Genomic DNA, 26,063 nt, shown 5'->3' with positions numbered 1-26,063 from the left:
GATTCAGTGATATAGGTAACATATCGTCACCCTCATAAAATAATTGCCTAAGTTATTTTTCATCGATTTCCAGGTTTTTGTCTACATCAATTTTTCATCAAGTGACGCCCATTTCTGTATAGTTGCCTTCGTCATTCAGGGTTTGAGTGTTCTGGAATTGACCTTTTCGTTCCTGCCTAAATCTTAAGCCAAATGAGATAATGACAGTTTTTTTTCTGATTTCCTGTAATGTAGAAAATAATGACTTAGGAGGTTTGTTTACGAGGGTGACGATATTTTCCATTAGCAATAAAATATAATGAAAAGGAGAATATACCATGCGAAAAAATCTTAGCTCAGCACCCATTTGTTACACTTATGATTAACTAAAGGACGCAACTTAAACAACCTTCAATTAGCAATAAAAATAATGAAAAGGAGAATATACCATGCGAAAAAATCTTACCCCAACACCCATTTGTTACACTTATGATTCACTAAAGGATTAACTGAAAATACCTTCCATTAACAATAAAAATAATAGTGAAAAGTAAAAGAATATAAATGATGCAAAAAAGTCTAAGCTCTTCACCCACTTATTACACTTATGAGTCACTGACACACATTTTATATTTCTTCCATTATCAGTAAATAACATGTGGAAATTAAAAAAAAAATATTATATCGTGCGAAATCATAACAATCTCTTCGCCCACCTGCTGCTGCCTACGACTATTCCATGACACACATTACAGATATATTCCTCCCTAGCAATACAAAAAACAGGTTAAGAATAAGAAAGATATATCGTGCGTAAACATATAACAACCTCTGCGCCCACCTGCTGCTGCGTACGACTGTTCCATGACACACGTGACATATATATTCCTCCCTAGCAATACAAAAAACAGGATAAAAATAAGAAAAAAATATCGTGCGTAAACATATAACAACCTTTACGCCCACCTGCTGCTGCCTACGACTGTTCCATGACACACGTGACATATATATTCCTCCCTAGCAATACAAAAAAACAGGATAAAAATAAGAAAAAAATATCGTGCGTAAACATATAACAACCTCTTCGCCCACCTGCTGCTGCGTACGACTGTTCCATGACACACGTGACATATATATTCCTCCCTAGCAATACAAAAAAAAACAGGATAAAAGTAAGAAAAAAATAAACATCATGCAAAATAAACGATATATCCGCGTCGCCCACATGTAAGACCTCCCGGCGCTGACACGCGTAACACAAACTCGTATTTCCATCAGCACTGAGAGTCATCGGTGCTGGGGAGTTAAAGATACATACATAACATATAATAAAAACGTCAAACAGGTATTCCTCCGCGGTCCCCACCTGCTGCGCTCATTACGATTCCGGACACACCCAGCGGATAATGTATTCTCGTTAGCACCAAATATTCCATCCAAATCGGTCATTAGAATACATCCTACAAAGAATTATTCATTAAGGTCAATGGGGGATATTTTTTTTCTGTAGCGGACCTTTTTTTTTTTTTTTTTTGTTTACCTTGAGCAGCATCCTTCATGGTAAAAAAAAAATGACCTATGACTACCCTCCCCTTCCTCCTTTCCCCCCTCTTCCTTATTACACTTCTTATACTCCTTTTGTTATTCTTTACATATTTTTCCAACCTTTTCCTTTCCTCATTCTATCACCTAACCAAATCTAACCTAGCCAGACCAAACAAAACCTAACCAAACCTAACCTAACCAAATCTAACCTAACCAGACCAAACAAAATCTAATCAAATCTAACCTAACCTTACCAAACCTAACCTAACCAGACCAAACAAAACCTAACCTAACCTTACCAAACCTAACCTAACCAAATCTAACCTAACCAGACCAAACAAAATCTAACCAAATCTAACCAAACTTAACCTTACCAAACCTAACCAAACCAAACAAAAACTAACCAAATCTAACCTAACCTAACCTAACCAGACCAAACAAAACCTAACCTAACCAAACCTAAGAAACTATCCCTCCCTCCCTTCCTTCTTTACCCCCTCTTACTCCCTTTGTCCTTCTTACACTAATAATCAAACATTTTTTCCTCTCTCTACCTGCCATCACCTGCCGGTCACATGCTTCCTCCCTGCACGTAGACGCCGCCACCCCTGCCATTCATTCCCCTCGCGCTTGTTTGCCTAGGAGAACGCCATGCATCCAAAAGGCGTTGATAGCTTTAATATTCTCGAGACATGAGTGGATACGTCGCTTCGGGGAATGTAAAAAAAAAAAAATGATAATAATAAAATAGAATGACTGCAGGAAAGATTAGTCGAGATCATTAAGTATCGGGTTATGTGATGATGTTTATGCATGCGAGGTTGTCTAGCGTTTATTTTGGTATTCACTGAACATACTCTTTAATATCCTCCTTTTTGTACCTAGTTTTGTTGTTGTTGGATGAATGAAAAGTGTGTGTGTGTGTGTGTGTGTGTGTGTGTGTGTGTGTGTGTGTGTGTGTGTGTGTGTTGTTAGGCTTTAGAGTGTGCAGCGCCATAAGGGGAGCTTGTATCGAGTTCTGACTAGCCCCCCCCCCCCTTCCCTTCTTCCCTGCCCCCCCCTCCACCTCCTTCCTTCCTGCCTGCCCTCCTTCAAGCACCCACACAAGTGCCGCCCTTCAAATCACCACCCCCGCGGCGCCGCCCTCCTCCACCCACTTGGTCCGCTACGCCCACACCCCGCCCACAGTCTTTCAAACTCACCCCTCCTCCTGACACTCCCTTCCACCCCCCAATAAAATCCCCTCCTAGTACTCCCTTCTACTCCCCTACACTCATGCCTACACTAAACTCACTCTGCTAGGAGACACACCCCGCCCACAACCTTTTAAACTCACCCCTCCTACTGAACTCCCTTCCACTCCCCTTGTTAAGAACCCACACCATCCTCCCCGCACCTCGATTCCTTCCTTTCTGCCTCACGCATGCATATCACTCAGCCCGCTCCTTCCAACCTTCCTCCAGCCACGTACTCCCTTCCACTCCCCATTACTCACTAAAAACCCCGCCGTTTAGTACAACCCACACCGTCCTCCCGTCACCCTAACTCCCACTCACTCCCTTCTCCGTCCTTCATCACCCCCCCCCTCCCCCCAACATACGAAATTTCTCCCCGTCTACTTCTTCCTCACCCGCTTCACTCTTCCACTTTTTTCCACTCCCGAACACTCACTAATTCACCTCGCTAAGGAACCACGCCATTCTTCCCTCTCCTTGCTGCCTTTCTCTCTCTCTCTCTCTCTCTCTCTCTCTCTCTCTCTCTCTCTCTCTCTCTCTCTCTCTCTCTCTCTCTCTCTCTCTCTCTCTCACAAAACTCATCCCGCCCACTCCTTCCTCGCCCTGTGTGTAGAGGGGCGATGTAGCTTCCTTCCTTCCTTCCCTTTTTCTCTTCCATCTTTCTATTTTCATTGCTCAAAAACATGAATGAATGAAAAATATAAATGAGTATCCAGTTGTTGTTGTTATTATTATTTTTTTTTTTTTTACATTTCTTTAAGCTCGTTTGATATAGGTCCACCTTCTCTTCTTTCTCCCCTTTCTTCTCCTTCTCTATTTTCGATCGTTTTCTTCCCCTTCTATAATTCCTACTTTCTTCCCCTCCTCAATACACACTAAACCCATCCCGATAGCAACTCACTCCATACTGAAATCACCCCACTCCCTCTTCCTTCCACTCACACAGGCAACCTACCCGCCCACTCCTTCCTCCCCCTTCCCCCTACTTTCTTCCCCTCCTCAATACACACTAAACCCATCCCGATAGCAACTCCCTCCATCCTGAAATCACCCAACTCCCTCTTCCATCTCACTCACACAGGCAACCTACCCGCCCACTCCTTCCTCCCCCCCCTACACACTAAACCCATCCCGATAGCAACTCACTCCATCCTGAAATCACCCTACAACCTCTTCCTTCCCACTCACACCCACTCACACCCGCCCACTCCTTCCTCCCCACCCCCTCCTCCACCGCCCCCACACACTCAAGTCGCCCTCATTCCAATACTTGCAGACAACGGGAACAATTATGCGTGTGAAGTGCAAGTCGGTCTGCCTCAATGATGCTGACACATAAATACACACACGCACACACGCACTCACGCACCCTTAGTCATGGTTAATAAGAAACACACTCACAGACACTACATACTCGACCCGTCTCACACTCCCCCCTCCTCCTCCTCCTCCTCCTGCCACTTGATGCTGATTTAAACCTACCTGAAAAAGAAGATGCCGGTCACGTAAGATCAGTGTAAGGAGCGATAAGAGGAAGACCCCCTCCTCTTATTACTCTTCTCTCTCTCTCTCTCTCTCTCTCTCTCTCTCTCTCTCTCTCTCTCTCTCTCTCTCTCTCTCTCTCTCTCTCTCTCTCTCTCTCTCTCTCTCTCTTCATACCTGGCACTTCTTCACTCAATTATGCAACCCCCCCACACACACACACACACCCTGAAGATGAGTCACGCGAGACGATTCTAAAGAGGCAAAATATAAGCATGCAACATTCCACCCGAAACTGACCTCTCTTTTGCCTACTCTTTACTATTGTGGGAGCGGCTTTTTTTTTTTTTTTGTGTGTGTGTACTCTTTTTGTTGACCTCGAGCCGTATCCTTTGATGTAAAAAAAAAATACACCTCCCTTTCCTACTCCAATCATTACTCCTTCCATTCTTCCTCCCTGGTACCTTCACTCCTTCCTTTTTCCCTCCCTGCTACCTTTATTCTTTCCCTTCTCCTTCTCTTTCACATCCTCCTTTGATAATTCTAACCCTCCTGAAGCTGCCATTTAAGTGAGAAAGAGCTCCTTACTCATTGCTCTTTGTCCTCTCCTTCCTTTCTCTCTCTCCCAACAGCCTTTCTTTTAACAGACAAAAACAGAACCTTCCCCCTTGCTCTTGCTCTTTCCTGCCTTTTTCTCTCCCAACAGCCTTTCTTTTTAACAGACAAAAACAGAATCTTCCCCCTTGCTCTTGCTCTTTCCTTCCTTTCTCTCTCCCAACAGCCTTTCTTTTAACAGACAAAAACAGAACCTTCCCCCTTGCTCTTGCCCTTTCCTTCCTTTCTCTCTCCCAACAGCCTTTCTTTTAACAGCCAAAACAGAACCTTCCCCCTTGCTCTTGCTCTTTCCTGCCTTTTTCTCTCCCAACAGCCTTCCTTTTAACAGCCAAAACAGAACCTTCCCCCTTGCTCTTGCTCTTTCCTTCCTTTCTCTCTCCCAACAGCCTTTCTTTTAACAGACAAAAACAGAACCTTTCCCCTTGCTCTTGCTCTTTCCTGCCTTTTTCTCTCCCAACAGCCTTTCTTTTAACAGACAAAAACAGAACCTTCCCCCTTGCTCTTGCCCTTTCCTGCCTTTCTCTCTCCCAACAGCCTTTCTTTTAACAGACAAAAACAGAACCTTCCCCCTTGCTCTTGCTCTTTCCTTCCTTTCTCTCTCCCAACAGCCTTTCTTTTAACAGGCAAAACAGAACCTTCCCCCTTGCTCTTGCCCTTTCCTTCCTTTCTCTCTCCCAACAGCCTTTCTTTTAACAGCCAAAACAGAACCTTCCCCCTTGCTCTTGCTCTTTCCTGCCTTTTTCTCTCCCAACAGCCTTTCTTTTAACAGACAAAAACAGAACCTTTCCCCTTGTCCTTGCTCTTCCCTTCCTTTTTCTCTCCCAACAGCCTTTCTTTTTAACAGACAAAAACAGAATCTTCCCCCTTGCTCTTGCTCTTTCCTGCCTTTTTCTCTCCCAACAGCCTTTCTTTTAGCAGCCAAAAACAGAACCTTCCCCCTTGTCCTTGCTCTTCCCTTCCTTTCTCTCTCCCAACAGCCTTTCTTTTAACAGACAAAAACAGAACCTTTCCCCTTGTCCTTGCTCTTCCCTTCCTTTCTCTCTCTCCTAACAACCCTTCTTACATCAGCCAAAACAGAACCTTGCCCTTAATTGCTCTTCCCTTCCTTTCTCTCTCAGTATCATGTAAAGAAAGAGTCCCTCCACCCTTGCCCTTTGCTCCTCCCTTCTTTTCATGCTCTTCCCTTCCTTTCTCCCTCCCGACAGCCCTTCTTCTCGCCTTACACTCCCTCCTTCGGGCCGAGACAGACGCAAGAGGCCGGGCGATCGAGGGCTGAGGAGAGGCTCTTAGGTGAGGTGTCAAGTTGGCCACGCATGAATGACTTGATTAAGAAATGGTGCGCCGGCGAACGTGACGTGAGGAAGAGGAGGAGGAGGAGGAGGAGACCATAGATACAGTAAACGAGAGAGAGAGAAAGAGGAGGAGAAAGAAGAGGAAGAGGAGGAGGAGGAGGAGGAGGAGGAGGAGGAGGAGGAGGAGACCATAGATACAGTGAACGTGAGACAAAGAGGAGGAGGAGGAGGAGACCATAGAAACACAGAGAGAGAGAGAGAGAGAGAGAGAGAGAGAGAGAGAGAGAGAGAGAGAGAGAGTAGTGTGCGTAGAGGGGCGCTGTAGCTTCCTTCCTTCCTTCCTTCCCTTTTTCTCTTCAATCTTTTCTATTTCCATTGCTCAAAAACATGAATGAAGAATATATAACAAGTATCCAGTTGCTGTTATTATTTTTTTGTCATTTTTTGAGGGTCGTTTGATATGGGTCCACCTTCTCTTCTTCCTCCCTTCTTCTCCTCTATTTTCGATCGTTTTCTTCCCCTCTATAACTCCCCCTTTCACTATAATAGCCTTCTTTTTTTCGTTTGTTGATTCTTTCTCCCTTCTTTCATTTCCTTCTCCGCATTCTCTTTCTCCTTCTTCTTCGAAACGCTTCTGTAGAGTGTTCCCTTGTTTGTTGTTCCTGTCTGTTACAATTATTTCTTCTTTTCTTTCCTTCTTCACGTACCGTCTATATTTCATCTTCCTTTCCTTTCCTTGCTCAGTATTCTCCTTCACACCCTCTCCGTAACGAATCTCAACTGACTTCCTTCCTTCCTTTCTTCTTCTTCATCTTTTTTTTCATCTATTTCTTCTTCTTTTTCATCTTCTTCTTCTTCCTCTTTTTCACTTTCTTGTTCTTTTTGTTGTTGTTGTTGTTGTTGTTGTTGTTCTTCTTCTTCATCATCTTCATTTTCATCTTCTTCTTCTTCTTCTTCTTCCGCGAAATGCTTCTTTACAGTATATTCTTTCCTCACCTCAGTTTATTTTCCATTGTTACCCTTCTTCTCTCCTCCTTCACATACCCTCTGTATTTCATCCTCCCCTCCTTCATTTACTCAACATCCTCCTTCACCCTCTCCCTAACAAACCTCAACCATCACTTCCTTAAGCATTCCTGTCCACTTTTCATCTTTACTTCCTTTCTTCTCCTCGAGGCCGCCCTTCCAACAAGTGACAAGCCCAACAGAGGGTATCCAAGGTCGCCCTCAAGTTAAGTGTGAGAGGGCGAGATGGGGAAGAGAAGGGGAGGGGAGGAGAGGATAGATAGGGAGCAGGGGAGAGGAGGGAAAAGAGAGGGACAGAGTTTGAAAGGGGGGAGGGGAGGGGAGAGGACGGAAAAGGGGGGAAAACAGAGCTGGAGAAGGGGATAGTACAGGATGGGGAAGGGGAAAGGACGGGGGCGGGGAAAGGGCGAGGGGGAGAAGGGATGGTGGAGACAGTTGGGGAGAGGGAAGGGGAGGGTGACATAACGAGGACAGCTGGGGAGGGAGGATGAGTGGGCGAGGGGAGGGAAAAGGGAGGCACGGAGTTGGGAAGGGGAGTAGAAGGGGGGAGGGTAAAGAGGGACAGGGTTGGGGATGGGGAAGCGGGAGGGAAGGGGAGGGGGAGGAGACGTGTGCCAATAGAGACGGTTGATGACAAAATTGAGATCTTGGCGATGGAGAGTCAGTGTGCAGCGAGGCCAGTCCCGAGGGTGCGTCAGGAGGCCCAGAACGAGGCCAGATCAGTCACCCGGATGTGCGCCCTCAGACCTCTCTCCCTCCTTTCCTTCCCTTCTCTCTCCCTCCGTGTTTCCTTCCTTCCCCTCCTCCATGCTTGCTTCCTTTCTTCCTATCCTTCGTGCTACCTCCTTTCACTCCCTCCCTCCTTTTTTCTCTCTCTCTCTCTCCGTGTTTCCTTCTTTCGCTCCCTCCCTCCTTTTTTTTCTCTCTCCCTCCGTGTTTCCTTCCTTCGTATCCTCCATTGCTTCCTTTCTTCCTATCGTTCGCGCTACCTTCCTTTTTTCGCTCCCTCCCTCCTTTCCTTCCCTTCTCTCTCCCTCCGTGTGTTTCCTTCCTTCCCTTCCACCATGCTCGCTTCCTTTCTTCCTATCGTTCGTGCTACCTTCCTTTTTTCGCTCCCTCCCTCCTTTCCTCCTTTATTCTCTCCCTCCGTGTTTCCTTCCTTCTCATTCACAGTGCTTCCTTTCTCCCTTTTCTCCCTCCCTTCCTCCAGCCCTCACTCGCTTTTCTCTGTTTTCCTCTCTCTCAAAATTGTTTATAATCGATGACACATTTTGAAAATGGTATGGCACAAAACTTAAACGTACATAAATATGTAAATTTAAACTGCACAAAATTTTTCCTCACCAACGTTGTAGTGCGATAATGGAAAAAGCTCCCTCCTTCAGTGGTCCAATGCAACACGACTGGCTCCTTTAAAAACCAGCTCGACCGACACTTCCTTCAACTTAAAATTTACTGAAGTAGAAATACAGTCTTGGTGGCATTTGATTAATATAATTTCACTTAGGTTTAAGGACGATAGGGTCTGTGTGGTCCGAGTATCTATGTAAATCCCATCGAAGGGAACCACGAGGCTCAGACTCTGGCTCGCCACGCCGGTACTCGTCATGACACAAGGTGACCTACTACGCCCTGGGTCCTGTTCTGAGACACTTTCGGCGCTCACAGCCAATATTTCCAAAGGCCACAAAGGAGATTAGTCGGGTTCTCATGAGTGTCTTTTCGCGCTCACGGTGCAGCAGCCTTGTCAAACTATCGCTACAGAGGAGATGCATAAGAACATTGTCAGTGTGTTATGGGTTGGTTGCCGCTGCGAAAATTGACAAAAAAATAATATTGACTGGACTATTTTATTTCTGCCGTTTCATGTTCTCTGAGTTTCATTTTCTGTACTTTATTGTGTAGACTCATAAAACTATCCATGAAAATACCCACAACCTGTCTTAATTAAGTCGATGGTCGCGTTCTTTGTGATTTCCTTGAGTTTGGTGTTGTCCCCGAGAATACTGTACAATAGCAAGACAGCCTTTAGAGTGATCCAAAGCTGAAGTGTATGATTGCAAAGTCCAATTAGGCCAAGAGCGTGAAGACCTTGGGATGGCTTGAAGGTGGACGTGACCTGCGGCATGGGAAGAAAGGTGAAGGAGAGAGGAAGGCGCAGCAACGGCACCTCTGCAGGACGACGAGCAAGGAGCCCACAAGAGGAAATATCTGGCGGTGATGTGTATCTGACAGGTGAACAAGGGTACCTACAATATCCTTCCCGGAGATAAGCTGCCAAGGCGTAGTAAACAAGGTGCCGGCAGCGTCTCGGCCAGGGGTGGGAGGGAGGAGCGGGCAGACAGAAGAAGGTCGGGCCGCGGACGGTGTAATGATATGTTGATGTGCTGAGAGGTGACGTGCCTGCGTAATGCTTGCCGCTCCGTCGCCGCTCTCAGCACAACACGACGCTAAATGGTTGACGGAAGTGTGATAAAAGTATGTAGAAAAGAAGACGACGGGTGATAACACTACCATACTGAATTATTAAGAGGTATGAGGAAAGTATGTGCAAAAAGGAAGGATGAGAACACTACGATGCTAAACAATAAACAGAAATATGATAAAATGATGTACAAGGAGAAAGAAGACAGGTGACAACACTACCAGACTATTAACAGAAGCAGGATAAAACAATATAAAAAAAATAAAGAAAGAAAACGGGTGATATGATAAGACAATAAACGGAAATATGATAAAATGATGTACAAGGAGAAAGAAGACAAGAAACAACACTACGATACCAAACTATTAAGCAGGAAAAAACAATATAAAAAAAAATACAGAAAGAAAACGGGTGATATCTGAAGACAGTCTGGCGGGGAGGACCTACGTGCGTGTGTGATATGTGTGTGTGTGTGTGCGTTATCTGACAGAAGAAAAGGAAAGGACACAATATTTTCCTCCATCAGTCACTAACGCCTTGCAGCGGGTACTGTGCTAAGTGGTGTTGTGTGTACCATGTCGATACACTGCAAATTGTTGGCACTTCATAATCCTCTCCATCTTGGTCCTGACAGCCTTGTGACGCTCTCCGCTCACACGCCGCGCGCTGAAGCCAACCCACCGCATCGTTATCTCATCTCCCTGCATTTCAACCCCTCGATGCGAATAGCAGTTCAGTGGGGGAGATACCGTCTGGACAAAACGAAGCAGGGAATGATGCACTAACAAACATCGTCCCCATTCGTCAACGTCGGACTGTAGACGCAGCATTAAATAAACATTACCCAAACAGGATGCCACCCGCCACAAGGCCCAACAAACAGCTCTATCTGACATGTGTGTGGCTGCTCGGCGCCGGGCTGCCTGCACCTCACCGCCACCACCAACACCAAGTCTGGAAGGGGCTGATCCGGGACGTGTCTTACTGCTCGCCATCACGTTGACAGCCGCCGTCTCGCCTCACACACCTGGAAGCCGTCTATCCCGCCCCTCTCAGCAGGTGGCGCAGTAACGAAAGCAGGGTAATCACGCTGCACCTCCTCGCGATAGAACAAACTTTATACAAGGCTTTCGTCAACGTAGAACATCGAAGGAAGTGCATGATGCTAAGCCCAACATCCCTGCAATCACTTGGGCCATCCTGGAGTTCCTTACGGAGAAGCCCACATAGTAATATTCTTAGTAATTATGTATCCAGCTGGAGATGAGGGACTGGTTCTGAGAAGCTGCCAAATGTAAGTCGTCAGGAGTTACTATATTTAGACCAACAGGAGTTACCATGTATAGGCCGATAGGTCTTTTGTGGTCTGTTTATATATTAGTGCATCCTGGATTCCTGGTGTCCAATCCGTCATCGTTAAGCTGCCCTGCGTCACCGCCACCACCCCACATGGGCCTGAACGAGCTTATCACGTTCACCACACGTCTGACGAACCCAAAACAGATAGTATTAATCGTTTCCAGATACGTCTCTCTTGTCAAGCATCACAGGACGACACACCAGTTAGATCACACACACACACACACACACACACACACACACACACACACACACACACGAAACCAGAATGAAGTACGCACAATCTTTTCCTCCTCCTTCCCTTCCCTTCCAAACACTTTTTTTTTTCTTTCTCGCGCATTCACACAACCATTTTATTTCTGGTTTGTCCTTCTTATCAGGCTCAAGAAAACACACACACACACAAAACCTGAATGAAGTACTCACTATCTTTTCCTCCCCTCCCCTCCCCAACGCTTTTTTTTTCTCAAACATTCACAGAAACATCATTTTTTTCTGGTTCGTCCTTCTTATCAAGCTCAAGTGAACGAGACACCAGCAAGAACACACATACGAAAACCTAACTGAAGCACATACGATCTCTCACCCTTCCTTCCATCCCCACAAACACCTCCAATATTCCTCTACACACACACACACACACACACACACATAACAATGATTTTCTTCTCCAAGCGTGTTGTTCTTAGTCAAGCATACCATGTCAACACCAGAACCCAAACGTAAAACACACTCTCTTTCCCCCTACACCCTCCTACACCTCCATTCCAACCCCGACACATTAACACAGCAATGATCTTTCCCTTCCTGGTCTTCTTCAAAGGTATTCCATCTACGTATTCGAAAAAAAAATGAACATCTCTTTTGGCCAATCCTTCTGTTTGCTTATTGAGGAACAGCGCGTAGTGGGATTTTGGTTGTGGATTTTTTTTTGTTGTTGTTGTTGTCGTTGTGTTTTCTTTGTTTATTTCCCTTGAGTTGTTTCCTTTACTGTGGCGAAAATCGGAATGGCTGGCTTGTGTTACTGAGAAGAAGAAGAAGAAGAAGAAGAAGAAGAAGAAGAAGAAGAAGAAGATGAAGATGAAGAAGAAGAAGAAGAAGAAGAAGAAGAAGAAGAAGAAGAAGAAGAAGAAGAAGAAGAAAACGAAGAAGAGGAAAAAGATGAAAAAGAAGAGACCTCGATGCAGCGAACGAAGGCAAGGCAGAAAGATCACACGACAGCGCGACGAACACCCGATCAAGTTAAATTTGGCGTGAAAGTTACGTAGACTTTGTTGGGATGCTGCATATCGTAATAGAAGTTGGATATTGATATTGTTTTTATTGTTGTTGCTGTTCCTGTTGTTATTATTAGAAGTAGTAGTAGTAGTAGTAGTAGTAGTAGTAGTAGTAGTAGTAGTAGTAGTAGTAGTAGTAATGACGGAAGCTCGTGTGCTGGACAAAATATAATCAAGACAAACGTTATTAATAGACAGTGACCGGAGGGTGAGTAAGGGAGAAAGGAAGACTGGAAGGAGAGTGGGACAGAGAAAGAAGAAGGTAGTCAGCTGAGAGAGAAGGAGACAGAAGAGAAAATGAGGCTGAGGAGGAAAGATAAAAAAAAAAAAAGAGAACTGAGAAAATGAGAGGATAGCGGGGTGAAGAAGATAGGAGATGAAAGAGAGGTTGAGGAAGAGAGGATGATGGGCTGAAGGGGAAGAAAATAAGACTGAAGAGGAAAGAAAAGATACAAATGGAGCTAAGAAGAGAGGGGATAGAGGGCAGAGGAAGAAGAGGATGGGAGATGAACGTGTGGCTGAGGAAGAGAGGATAGTGGGCTGCAGGAGGTGGGTGTGTGTGTGTAGGACGGTTGGGGGTGGGTGGAGAGGGTGTGGGGAGTGGGTGGATAGGGGGGTGGGGGGTATCAGAATTCAGAGGCATTCACAAGGCTGTCCCTCACAACCATCGCCTCCTCCTCCTCCTCCTCCTCCTCCTCCTCCTCCTCCTCCTCTTCTTCCTCCTCCTCCCCCTCCTCCTTCACAATGACTGCCTCTCACCACCACCACCACCACCACTATACTTGCAACAACCACTGACACACACACACACACACACACACACACAGACACACAGACAGAGAGAGAGAGAGAGAGAGAGAGAGAGAGAGAGAGAGAGAGAGAGAGAGAGAGAGAACCATTACCACTACCACTACACTGAGAACCACCACCACAACCACCACTCACAACCACCACCACCATCTTCATCTACTACCACTACCATCACTACCCACCATCACTACTACCACCATCACTATAACTACGACCACCTACTACTACTACCACCATCACCACCACCACTAGCAGCTCGTAACCACCCCCCAACACACTACAATAACCGTGAAGTGATGGATGTGAGGGAACGGCTGACGACTGAATGACTCCCTGACAACCCCATCCCCTCCCGGCTTTGTTTCCTCTAGACAGCCGCTTCTCTTCACGGCTCCTCCTTCCCTCGTACACAGTGGCGTTATGCAAGGCCTTCCCTCACCTAATTGACTGCTCTTTCGGCCACCTCTTCGGATTCTTTACAGGAGCAGCGAGTAGCGGGCTTTTTTTTTATTGTTTCCTTGTTTTGTGCCCTTGTGCTGTCTCCTTTGCTGTAAAAAAAAATGTGCCTTGCCCTTAGCTTCACTTTGGCTTTCTCTTTACTCTTTTTCCTCCTATTCCCCTCGGTCTTTTCCTTTTTCCCCTTCCTCTCACCCTTCTGCATTCTTTCCCCTCCGTTCCGTTGCGCCTCTTCCAATCATCCTTTTGTTTCCCTTCCCCTCACCCTTCTGATTTCTTTCCCCTCCGTTCCTTGCGCCTCTTCCAATTATCCTTTTGTTTCTCTTCTCCTCACCTCTTTGCTTCCCTTTCCTTCCCCTTCCCCTCACTCTTATATTTTCTTTCCCTTCAATCCCTCGCGTTCCTTCTGATTATTCCTCTGTTTCTTTTCCCCTCATCCCCTTGCCTCTCCATTCCCCTCATCCTCTTGCTTCCCTTCCCCTCACACCCCTGCATCCCTTCCCCTCACCCTCTTCCTTCCCTTCCTCTCACCCCCTTCCTTCCCTTCCCCTTGCTACTGTGTGTGATTTCCCCTCACCCACATTACGTCCCTTTTCCTCACTCCTTCTGATTCACGAAGGGAGAGTAAGTCAATATAGGATTAATTAAGGTTAAGTTAGCGTTTCCGACCTTACGTGACAGAATAGGAGACTGGCCAGGAGTGAAACGTGAAAGGGGACACTATACAAGTTGCTCCGTATTAGAAAAAAAATATGTAGGCCTATGCGAAAAAAGGAAGCTGCGAAAGTAAGTTCAAATTTTGCCCGCTAGGTGTCTTTATAATCTCCTCCTGAAAGATTTTTTATTCCTCTTCTTTTTCTTCATCTTCTTTTCGCATATTATTGTGTTCTTTCTTTTGGATACAGACAATATATAAAGATCTCTTAATTATGTTTATTCTTTTCTTCAAGTTTTTTTTCATCTATTTGTGTCCAACTTCTTATTCTTCTTGGTCTTTTCTTCTTCTTAATCATCATCATCATCTTTTCTTTTCTTTTCTTCTTCTTCTTCTTCTTCTTGTTCAAACATCTTTTTCTTGTTCACACATCTTCATCTTCTTCTTCTTCTTCTTCTTCTTCACACATCTTCTTCTTCTTCTTCTCCTTCCTGTTCACACATCTTCTTTTTCTTCTTTTTCCACCACAGCGGATCATCGGTCTCCGTCACTCTCCACGGAAATCTGATTTATGACCCGAATATTACATTTGACACACGCCGGATGCCCTTCCTGTTACAACCCTCGTCGTTTATAGCATTTTCCCCTCTCCCTCTCTCCCTCTGATTCCCTCTTTTAGTCTTTCCCCCTCTGATCTGCCTTCTTTTTCTTCACTGCCATCCCCTATTTGCCTCCCCATTCACAGCCTCTAATATAAACCGCCTGACTAGATACTTAATTTTTTCCCTTTCCTCTCCCTCTGCTTCCCTCCTTCAGTCTTTCCCCTTCTGAGCTGCCTTCTTTTTCTTCAACCTGCCACTCCCTCTTTCCCTCCCCATTCACATCCTCTAATATAAACCGCCTGACCAGTTACATCATTTTTCCCTTTTCCCCCTCTGGTTTCCTCTCTATTAGCCGTCTTTTATATTTCAAGCTGTTATTCCCCTCTGCCTCATCTTTTACAGCGTCAATATAAACCGTGTAACTACTTCATTTTTCTTCATTTTCTTTTTTCTTCCTCATTTTCTCGCTTTCAGTCTTTCTCCGTCCCAACTGTTTTCTTTTCCCCAAGTTTTTTTTATTCCCTCTTTTTGCCTCACCCTTTACAACCTCTATATAAAGCATCTCAGCACCTCGTTTTCAATCCTCTCCTTCTGATTCCCTTTTCTTTCTCGTGGCCGCTTCTTTCCCTTGTTGCTGTTCGTCTTTTTTCTGTTTCATCTCTTTCTACCTCAATATCAAACGTCTAATTATTTTTTCTTCCTTTTTCTCTCCCTTTGATTCCCCCTCCGATGATCTTCTTTTTTCTCGTATCCGCTTCTTTTGCTTGCTGTTATTAGTCTCCTTGTTCTTCATCTCTTTCTACTTCAATATCAAACGTCTAATTACTTTTTTCTTCCTTTCTCTCCCTCTGACTCCCCCTCCAATGGTCTCCTCTTTCTTGGAACCGCTGTTTTTTTTCTTACTCATATTATTCTTTCTCTTTTTAAGTCTTCCTAATTACTTCACTTTCCTTTCCCTCCCTCTGATCTCCTCTCCAACCGCCTTCCTTTTAGCCACCTTCTTCTTCCTCCACCTCCTTGCTAGTGTTTGTGTTCTCGAGTCAAGGCCAAATTGCATGTTTCCCTTTCTCCTCTCCCACAGCTGCCCCTCTCCTGTCCCTCCTCCATCCCCCCTCCTTCTGCGTCCCGTTGCTGGGTGAGGTGTATATTGCCTCTGAGGGCACCGCCGGGGACTGAGGCGGCCCTTGTGTTGCCAGGTGAGGCGTGAGGCGAGGCATGTCTGGCGAGGGCGTGCGTGTGGGTGCATGCAGACGACCCCAAAAGGAAGTGGTTGCTACGTCAGCCTCTTAGTGATAATTGGGGTCCTGTGTTGTGGTCTAGAGTGGACGTCTGAATGCAGGACACAGATGAGAGCAAGTACCGAAGCACAGAAAGTGGCCTGTTCTTTGGATATTAGGGAGGGGAAGGGCGAGCTGGCTAACACAACACAAAAACAGGCATGTCATCAGTTCTTTGAGGTCTTGGGGCGGGTAAGAGCTGGCTGGGTAACAAGCGAGAGCGGAGCGATGTTCTAAGGCAAGCTGAGAAGGAAAGAGCATCGCTGAGTGTAGGTCGGGGCACGGGGCACAGAATCGAGCCTGTTGATAGTACTTTGAGGTCTTTGGGCATGGAAGAGCTACAACCCAACAAGCAAGAGCGGGACTTGTAAGCAGTATTACTAAACATTTCGTCGCCCAATCTCACATATCTGACAACGCTTTCGTAGGAGCTTTGGGCATTTCCAGGAGTAGTTTTATGAGCCTGGTGGTAGTCTGACCCTTCTTCTGTACCATGAACCTAAAGAAACACTCACTAGAACCCGATTGACCCCCTCTTTGACCTTTAGAAATAGTTGATGTGAGAAGCGAAAGTGTCTTATAAAACCGTGTAGTGTGTAGTGTGCTCTGGATTGATGTCATAAGGAAGAGAGTGAAGGAAAGAGGAGGAAAAGCCAAAACACAGCAATAGGTGAACGTCATTTTAGGTGAACGTCATTTTAAGAGGCCAATGAACGGGAATGACTAACAGACAAGCAAGACCGGGAATTGTAGCGTGCTCTGAATTGATGTCATGAGGAAGAGTGAAGGAAAGAGGAGGAAAAGCCAAAACACAGCAATAGGTGAACGTCATTTTAGGTGAACGTCATTTTAAGGGGCCAATGAACGGGAATGACTAACAGACATGCAAGACCGGGAGTTGTAGCGTGCTCTGAATTGATGTCATGAGGAAGAGAGTGAAGGAAAGAGAAGGAAAAGCCAAAACACAGCAACAGGTGAACGTCATTTTAGGTGAACGTCATTTTAAGAGGCCAATGAACGGGAATGACTAACAGACAAGCAAGACCGGGAATTGTAGCGTGCTCTGGATTGATGTCATGAGGAAGAGAGTGAAGGAAAGAGGAGGAAAAGCCAAAACACAGCAATAGGTGAACGTCATTTTAGGTGAACGTCATTTTAAGAGGCCAATGAACGGGAATGACTAACAGACAAGCAAGACCGGGAATTGTAGCGTGCTCTGGATTGATGTCATGAGGAAGAGAGTGAAGGAAAGAGGAGGAAAAGCCAAAACACAGCAACAGGTGAACGTCACTTTAGGTGAACGTCATTTTAAGAGGCCAATGAACGGGAATGACTAACAGACAAGCAAGACCGGGAATTGTAGTGTGCTCTGAATTGATGTCATGAGGAAGAGAGTGAAGGAAAGAGGAGGAAAAGCCAAAACACAGCAACAGGTGAACGTCATTTTAAGAGGCCTACGGAAGGGAATGACCAACAGAGAAGCAAGCGGGGGAGAGCGAACATGTATCCGCATTCAATCTGGAATTACAAGGGAGATAGAAGGGCAGAATAGGGCGAGCCACAACACATAAATAGATCAACGAGGATGTGCTGGCCGGCAAGCAAACGAGGGAGATGCGGTGTAGCTATAGCGTTTTTTTATTTATTTATTTTTTCTACAGCAGAGGAGTCAGTTCAAGGGCATAAATAAAAGGAAACAAATGTGAAAAAAAAACGCTACTCACTGCTCCTTAAAAGAGTTACAGGAGTGGCCGAGAGATAGGTCAATTTCGGGAGGAGAGGTGTTCTGATACCCTCCTCTTGAAAGGGTATGCGAGTGATGAGATATGGCAGGCAGAGCGGGGCGAGCCAACACGGAAACGGGTCTACATGTTATATACGCAAGAGAAGACTGTCCTGGGAGCAAACTGGCAGGCGAGCGTGAGAGGAATATCTTAGCACACTTAAAACAAGTTCCATAGCAAGCTTTCGAAACACATGGCACGTAATAATTCTCTCTCTCTCTCTCTCTCTCTCTCTCTCTCTCTCTCTCTCTCTCTCTCTCTCTCTCTCTCTTTCAGCTCTCCTTTGCTTCGAGTATACGAGTAGGTTCATCATAACATTAAATACAGTTTGTTTGTTTTTTTACAGGAGAGGAAGCAGTTCAAGGCAAAAAAAAAAATAGTTTGCTTGTTTTTTTACAGTAGAGAAAGCAATTCAAGGGCAAGAAAAAAAATTAATAATAATAATAATGAAAAAAAAAGCCTGCTTCTCATTGCTCCTACAAACAAACACAGTGTCTTTAATATACCACCACCACCATCACTACCACCACCACCACTACTACTACAACTGCTACAAAAATCTACATAGCAACGAAAAAAAATAAATAAAGAATGAGGGTGTTGGAAGTGCAAAGGCGGACAAAAGGGGAAGAGGAGACGGAGGACGATGATGATAAGAAAAATAATGATGATGATGATGATGATGATGGTGGTGGTGATGATGGTGGTGTTAAGTAACTACCCCGATCTTAAACACAAACAATAACTCTCTTGATCACCCTATCCCCCTCCCTCTACCCTCCTCCCTTCCCCTCCATCCCCTCGCCCTCCACCCTTCAACAATCCCCACAATTACTCATCTGTTCTTTGTGGCTAGGAACATGCCGGGCTGAGAACCACGAGAGAGAGAGCGAGAAAGAAGCAGAGAGCGAGAAAGGAGCAGAGAGCGAGAAAGAACCAGGGAGCGAGAAAGAACCAGAGAGCGAGAAAGAACCAGAGAGCGAGAAAGAACCAGAGAGCGAGAGAGAACCAGAGAGCAAGAAAGAACCAGAGAGCGAGAAAGAAGCAGAGAGCGAGAAAGAAGCAGAGAGCGAGAAAGAACCAGAGAGCGAGAAAGAACCAGAGAGCGAGAAAGGAGCAGAGAGCGAGAAAGAACCAGAGAGCGAGAAAGAACCAGAGAGCGAGAGAGAACCAGAGAGCGAGAAAGGAGCAGAGAGCGAGAAAGAACCAGAGAGCGAGAAAGAACCAGAGAGCGAGAGAGAACCAGAGAGCGAGAAAGGAGCAGAGAGCGAGAAAGAACCAGAGAGCGAGAAAGGAGCAGAGAGCGAGAGAGAACCAGAGAGCGAGAAAGGAGCAGAGAGCGAGAAAGAACCAGAGAGCGAGAAAGAACCAGAGAGCGAGAGAGAACCAGAGAGCGAGAAAGAACCAGAGAGCGAGAAAGAACCAGAGAGCGAGAGAGAACCAGAGAGCGAGAAAGAACCAGAGAGCGAGAAAGAAGCAGAGAGCGAGAAAGAACCAGAGAGCGAGAAAGAAGCAGAGAGCGAGAAAGAACCAGAGAGCGAGAAAGAACCAGAGAGCGAGAAAGAACCAGAGAGCGAGAAAGAAGCAGAGAGCGAGAAAGAACCAGAGAGCGAGAGAGAACCAGAGAGCGAGAAAGAAGCAGAGAGCGAGAAAGAACCAGAGAGCGAGAGAGAAACAGAAGTGACTCAAGTCAGACTTAGGCAAACAGGCAGCCGATTTACGCGAGGTCAGAGAGGAGTGGGGAGGAGGGGGAGAGAGGGGGGGGGAGGGGGTAACAGGAAGCGGAGTGACGTGATGTAAGAAGGCGCTGCTTCACTCCATTATACCCGCGGTTCCTCTGATTGGTATGATAGCAAGCAGCCCGTACGGTCCTGACCCAGTAGTCTGAGATGGTCTGTTTGCCGAGGGAGGGGTGAGTGGGGGTGAGGCGAGGGGTTGGGGTGGAGGGAGGAGGGGGAAGAAGAGGGTGGTGGTCCCCTCTGATTGAGACATCACAAGGCAGGCGAGGGGAGAGAGGGAGAGGGAGGGAGAGAAACAAAGAGGGGAGAAGAGCAGTTAGCAACCAGTCTGTGATTACCAGTTCTTGCAGGATGTCAGGTGTGTGTGTGTGTGTGTGTGTGTGTGTGTGTGTGTGTGTGTGTGTGTGTGTGTGTGTGTGTTATTGGATGCTGGGGAGAAAGAAAAAAAAAGAGCAACGATTTACATAGATAGTCAGACTTAAAAAAATAAAAAATAAAAATAAAAAGCCCGCTAAGAAAATGTGAGAGAGGGTGAGAGTAGCGGTGTGGGTGACGGGTAAAGTATAGTGAGTGAGTACGTGAGTGAGTGGGTGAGTGGGTGAGAGTGGTGTGGCGTGGCGTGCTGCTGTGTTGAGAAGGACGGAGGAGCAGTACTGTAAGGATGAGTGAATGGAGGAATTGAGGGGAATCAGCGCGGATCAACTGAGGGGACGAGGGGAACAGGCGAATATTAATAGTAAAGTGTCCGAGAATAAGGTGAAGTAAGCGACCCACCGAAAAGGTCAAAAAGTGGCCACGAGCAAGATCTGAAGAAGAGTAGCCATGAGAGAGAGAGAGAGAGAGAGAGAGAGAGAGAGAGAGAGAGAGAGAGAAACAAACAGACGCAAACAACTATAGGAAGATGAACCTAGCCTGACGTAAACTAGCCTAAAACCAAACCTAAGTAAAGTTAATATAAACCTAATTCTAACCCAGCTTAAACCTAATTCTAACGTAAACCTAATTCTCACCTAATAAGCCCCATAAACCTAATTCTCACCTAATAAGCCCCATAAACCTAATTCTAACCTAATAAAACCCAAAAACCTAATTCTAACGTAAACCTAATTCTCACCTAATAAGCCCCATAAACCTAATTCTAACCTAATAAAACCCAAAAACCTAATTCTAACCTAATAAAACCCAAAAACCTAATTCTAACCTAATAAAACCCAAAAACCTAATTCTAACCCAGCGTAAACCTAATTATAATCCAGCGTAACCAAAGAAACTGTTGTCCCTTCCCATTTCAATTCGTCAGTAAACACAAGCATCTCAAGACCAAAAGAAAAATAGAAGAAAAAAAAATATTGCAAAGAAGAACATCATATGAAGAAATCGATAAAATATGAAACCAATACGAGAAGTTAATTTAATCTTACTAACTCAACCAACTTAACTTAACCAAAACAAAGCTAATCAAACAAACAAGAATGAAATATAAAACGAAATATAAAACGAATACGAGAAGTTAACCTAATCTTACTAACTCAACCTAAACCCTAAACTTAACCTAACCAAAACAAAGCTTATCAAACCAACACCTAAGTCCAAAACCTAAACTTAAGCCTAAACTTCAATAGCCCAGTAGCCATAAGAAGCTAACCTAATCTTACTAACTCAACCTAACCCTTAAACTTAACCTAACCAAAACAAAGCTAATCAAAAAAACACGTGAATCCAAAACCTAAACTTGAGCCTAAACTTCAATCTAGGCCAGTAACCATAAGAAGCTAACCTAATCTTACTAACTCAACCTAAACCCTACACCTAACCAAAACAAAGCTAATCAAACAAACACGTAAGTCCAAAACCTAAACTTGAGCCTAAACTTCAATCTAGGCCAGTAACCATAAAAAGCTAACCTAATCTTACTAACTCAACCTAACCCCTAAACTTAACCTAATCAAAACAAAACTAATCAAACAAACACTTAAGTCCAAAACCTAAACTTGAGCCTAAACTTCAATCTAGGCCAGTAACCATAAAAAGCTAACCTAATCTTACTAACTCAACCTAAACCCTAAACCTAACCAAAACAAAACTAATCAAACAAACACGTAAGTCCAAAACCTAAACTTGAGCCTAAACTTCAATGTAGCCCAGTAACCGTAAGAAGCCAAGATGCACCTCTGGACTCAAACAACCAAAGTCCAGCCGTGATTGTGGACCCATAAACAGATAAGAGAACAGGACCTGACAGAAGGATCTCTTATCACTCATATTACCTGAAGACAACACATCATCACCATAATCGTCAGCTTCTATCATGATACCAACCGCGCATTACTGACATCGATATGGCCGCAGGATGTGACTGAAGGATCTCTCAGTGTTATTACCAGAAGACAACACATCATTATCACAAGACTATATCATGACACGTACTGCGCATTAAACAGAGGTGGACGTTACAACTGGTGGCGGACGTACGAACTAATTGGTGTATGTGTGTGTACCATAGACTATATACGACTACTGTTTAATGATGATGATGATGATGATGACGATGATGATGATGATGATGACGTGGCTGACCTAATCCTTTGCAGACACCGACGAGATACCCATGAGAGAGAGAGAGAGAGAGAGAGAGAGAGAGAGAGAGAGAGAGAGAGAGAGAGAGAGAGAGAGAGAGAGAGAGAGAGAGAGGGCACGTGAGCTTCAACTACAATAGACCAATAAAGTGACATCTTCCCTTCCCCCCTCCCCTACCTCCCTTCCCCTCCCCTTCCTTTCCCCTCTCCTCCCCTCCACCACCACCACCCCTCTCCCACCCTTCTTCGACTGCACTCTCTCCCTTACCTCCTCTCTTCATCTCCTGCCCTGCACGAAGCTCTCTCTCCCTCCTCCTCCTCCTCCTCCGCACACGCTCCACAAAGACTCTGAGACGTTGCTTCAATGAGAAAATTCACCGCGGAGTAGTATGGTGGTGGTGGTGGTGGAGTTGGTGGTGGTGGTGGTAGTGGAAAGTAATAGTGGCGACAAAACGACTCTCTCTCTCTCTCTCTCTCTCTCTCTCTCTCTCTCTCTCTCATCCACGTGCTTTGTAACGAATGGGTATCGTATCAAAGACTTAATTTTTTTTCTTCTTCTTCGTCTTTTATATTTTATTTCCTATTTTTTCTTCGTCTTACATTTGGTTGGATGGCTTCAGTACGCTTGGTTAGGTTATGTTAGGTTAGGTTATGTTAGGTTAGGTTAGGTTGGGTTAGGTTAGGTTAGGTTGGGTTGGGTTGGGTTGGGTTGGAATGGGTTAAGGAACATTAGATTAAGTTAGCTGAGATTAGGTTAGGATACTTTAGGTTGGGTTGGGTTGGGTCTGATGAGTTAGATTGGGTTAAGGAACATTAGATTAGATTAAGTTAACTGAGATTAGATTAGATTAGGTTAGGTTAGGTCAGGATGGGTTGGGTCTGAACATTAGTTAAGTTAGCTGAGATTTGGTTAGATTGGGTAAGGTTGGGTCTGACTGAGTTGGATTGGGTTAAGGAACATTAGATTAGGTTACCTCAGGTTAGGTTAGGTTAGGTTAGGTTAGGTTAGGTTCGGTTAGGTTAGGTTGGGTTGGGTTGGGTTGGTTGAGTTGGAATGGGTATGAACATTTAGATTTTTAGCTGAGATTAGGTTAGGATACTTTAGGTTGGGTTGGGTTGGGTCTGATGAGTTAGATTGGGTTAAGGAACATTAGATTAGATTAAGTTTACTGAGATTAGATTAGATTAGGTTAGGTTAGGTCAGGATGGGTTGGGTCTGAACATAAGTTAAGTTAGCTGAGATTAGGCTGTGTAGGACTGTCGAGCTGGCCCTATATTTTTACGGTGGCTGCTTCACGTTCTCTGCCTTCCTTCATTCCTTCCTTCCTACCTACTACCCCATTCCCCTTCCTTCTCCTCCTCCTCCTCCTCCTCCCTGCCTTCTTCCATTTCTATCCTCCTTGCATCCTGTACCTCCCTCCCTCTCCTCCGTACGTCCTTAACTTTTCATACTCTTGTTTATCTTGTTTCTCATTCTTGCAAACATTTATCTCCCCGTTTTCTTTCTTCTCTGTACGTCCTTCACTTTTCATTCTTCCCTTGTTTATCTTCTTCTGTTTCCCATCCTTGTAAACATTTTTCTTCCCGTTTTCTTTCTTCTCTGTACGTCCTTCACTTTTCATTCTCTTCTTGTTTATCTTCTTCTGTTTCCCATCCTTGTAAACATTTATCTTCCCGTTTTCTTTCTTCTCTGTACGTCCTTCACTGTTCATTCTCCGCTTGTTTATCTTCTTCTGTTTCCCATCCTTGCAAACGTTTATCTTCCCGTTTTCTTTCATATCTTCCCTCCTCGCATACCATACCTCACCGCCTCTCCTGTTTACATTCTCCATTTCCTCGTTTCCCCTCAATGCTTTCCTTTTTCTGTCTCCCAGTTTTGCATCATCACCTACCCATCTGCTCTCCTATGTATTTCCCATCCTGTTCCCTATCCTTGCATTCTCTTGGCTACCTACCTCCTTGGCTTCCCTCTATACATCCTCCTCTTCCTTCTCTCCACTCCTCCTCCTTCCTGCCTTCTCTCCATGCCTTTCTCCTCCCTTATCTCTCCTCCTCCCATACTCTTTCTCTCCCATGCCCTCCCTCCATGCTTTCCCCTCTTCCTCAGTTCTCCTTTCTTGGTTAGAGAGAGAGAGAGAGAGAGAGAGAGAGAGAGAGAGAGAGAGAGAGAGAGAGAGAGAGAGAAACACAGCATTCCTGGCCCTTGGTATGAATGCTGCGTGTGTGTTTGGGATGCAAGGGACGGGGCTGCTCAGGAGTGTGTGGACATCAGCTGAAGATACAGATGCCCCCCCTCTCCCCCCCCTCCCCCTCAACCTGTATAAAGTGTGGGTTTTCCCTCTCTGATAGCTTATTCTGTATAGGAGGAAGGGAGGGAGAGAGGGAGGAAGGAAGGGACGGCGGATGCAAAAGGTTTTCCTCCTTCTCATTTTTGTTTTCCTTCGCCATCTTCTCTTTCCTTCGCTTCCTCCTCCTCTTCTTTATATAACGCTTCTTCTTCTTCTTCTTCTTCTTCTTCTTCTTCTTCTTCTTCTTCTTCTTCTTCTTGCTTCTACTTTATTACCGATGTTGTCCCCTTGTTTTTGTTCCTGTTCTTGTTCTTATTTTTTGTTCTTCTTGTTCATGTACTTCTTTTCTTCTACTTTGTTATCGTTTGTCCCCTTGTTTTTGTTCCTGTTCTTGTTATTTTTTGCTCTTCTTATTCTTGTTCTTCTTGTTTTTGTTCTTGTTCTTCTTCCTCTTCCTCCTTCTCCTCCGCGACAGAGTTGGGTGAACGGGTCCGGTCAGGTTGTGTCGGTTCGGGTCTGGCCGGTTGATCCAATCGTTACATAACAAACTGACTGACTGGTTGGCTGACAGACGGACGGACTGGCGGAGCGGGGCAGGGGAACAAGGGCGACTCGGCGGCTAAGTGATGCGGTATGCAGACTGACTGACTGACCAAGCGGACTGGGGGCTGCGTATCGGCTTCCTGGGTGACTGACTGACTGGTAACTGTTCACTCCATTGCAGCATCTTGGCGGCCGCTGTAAAAATGTGACTGTATGACCCTTGACTAACAGACTGGCAAAATGGACTGCGTATTGGCTTCCTGGGTGACTGACTGACTGGTAACTGTCCACTCCTTTGGCGGCCCCTGTAAAACTGTTACTGTATGACCCTTGACTAACAGACTGGCAAAATGGACTGCGTATTGGCTTCCTGGGTGACTGACTGACTGGTAACTGTCCACTCCTTTGGCGGCCCCTGTAAAACTGTGACTGTATGACCCTTGACTAACAGACTGGCAAAATGGACTGATGGGCTGCGTATTGGCTTCCTGGGTGACTGACTGACTGACTGGTAACTGTTCACCCCAGCATCTTGGCGGACCCTGTAAAAATGTGACTGTATGACCCTTGACTAGCAGACTGGCAAAATGGACTGATGGACTGCGTATTGGCTTCCTGGGTGACTGACTGACTGGTAACTGTTCACTCCAGCATCTTGGCGGCCTCTCTACTGACTGTGACTGTATGACCCTTGACTAGCAGACTGGCAAAATGGACTGATGGGCTGCGTATCGGCTTCCTGGGTGACTGACTGACTGGTAACTGTTCACTCCAGCATCTTGGCGGCCTCTCTACAGACTGTGACTGTATGAAACTTCACTAACTGACTGGCGAAATGGATTAAAATGGACTGTGTGTTTCTCGTCTTCCGTCTAACTGTGTATTCATGTTCATTCTTACAAACGAATTCCAGTTAATTTTCTTTTTTTCTTCCTCGAATTGGTCTTTTGATAAACGCAGTAATATCATGAATAGCGAACTACCTGTCACTCCATGGAACTGACTGGCAAAACGGGTAACTGGACTGTCTTTATCTTCCCTCTAACTGTTTATTAATCTGGACACCTCTCCTCCCGAAATTGACCTCTCTTTCGCCCG

At 45.4% G+C, this 26,063-nt stretch overlaps 1 protein-coding gene and 2 long non-coding RNA genes across 7 annotated transcripts in view; all 3 read right to left on the bottom strand.

Annotated features, from left to right (window-relative positions):
- LOC126995711 (endothelial PAS domain-containing protein 1-like) overlaps positions 1-26,063 on the bottom strand; it is a 280,018-nt gene that overhangs the window by 240,290 nt on the left and 13,665 nt on the right. The gene's annotated exons all lie outside the window — the stretch shown is intronic.
- Positions 4,592-6,309, bottom strand: LOC126995715 (uncharacterized). Its single transcript, XR_007750660.1, has 3 exons — positions 5,862-6,309; positions 5,197-5,564; positions 4,592-5,123 (listed from the first exon to the last, which is right to left on the bottom strand). It is a non-coding gene; the product is annotated as an uncharacterized LOC126995715 (long non-coding RNA).
- On the bottom strand, positions 20,073-22,203 carry LOC126995714 (uncharacterized). The gene is made up of 3 exons (XR_007750659.1): positions 21,482-22,203; positions 20,691-21,222; positions 20,073-20,644 (listed from the first exon to the last, which is right to left on the bottom strand). It is a non-coding gene; the product is annotated as an uncharacterized LOC126995714 (long non-coding RNA).

Source organism: Eriocheir sinensis, chromosome 8 (assembly GCF_024679095.1).
Source record: "Eriocheir sinensis breed Jianghai 21 chromosome 8, ASM2467909v1, whole genome shotgun sequence".
Taxonomy (NCBI): Eukaryota; Metazoa; Arthropoda; class Malacostraca; order Decapoda; family Varunidae; genus Eriocheir; species Eriocheir sinensis.
Note: the sequence above shows the minus strand (reverse complement) of the source record. Positions and strands in the feature narration are given on the sequence as shown.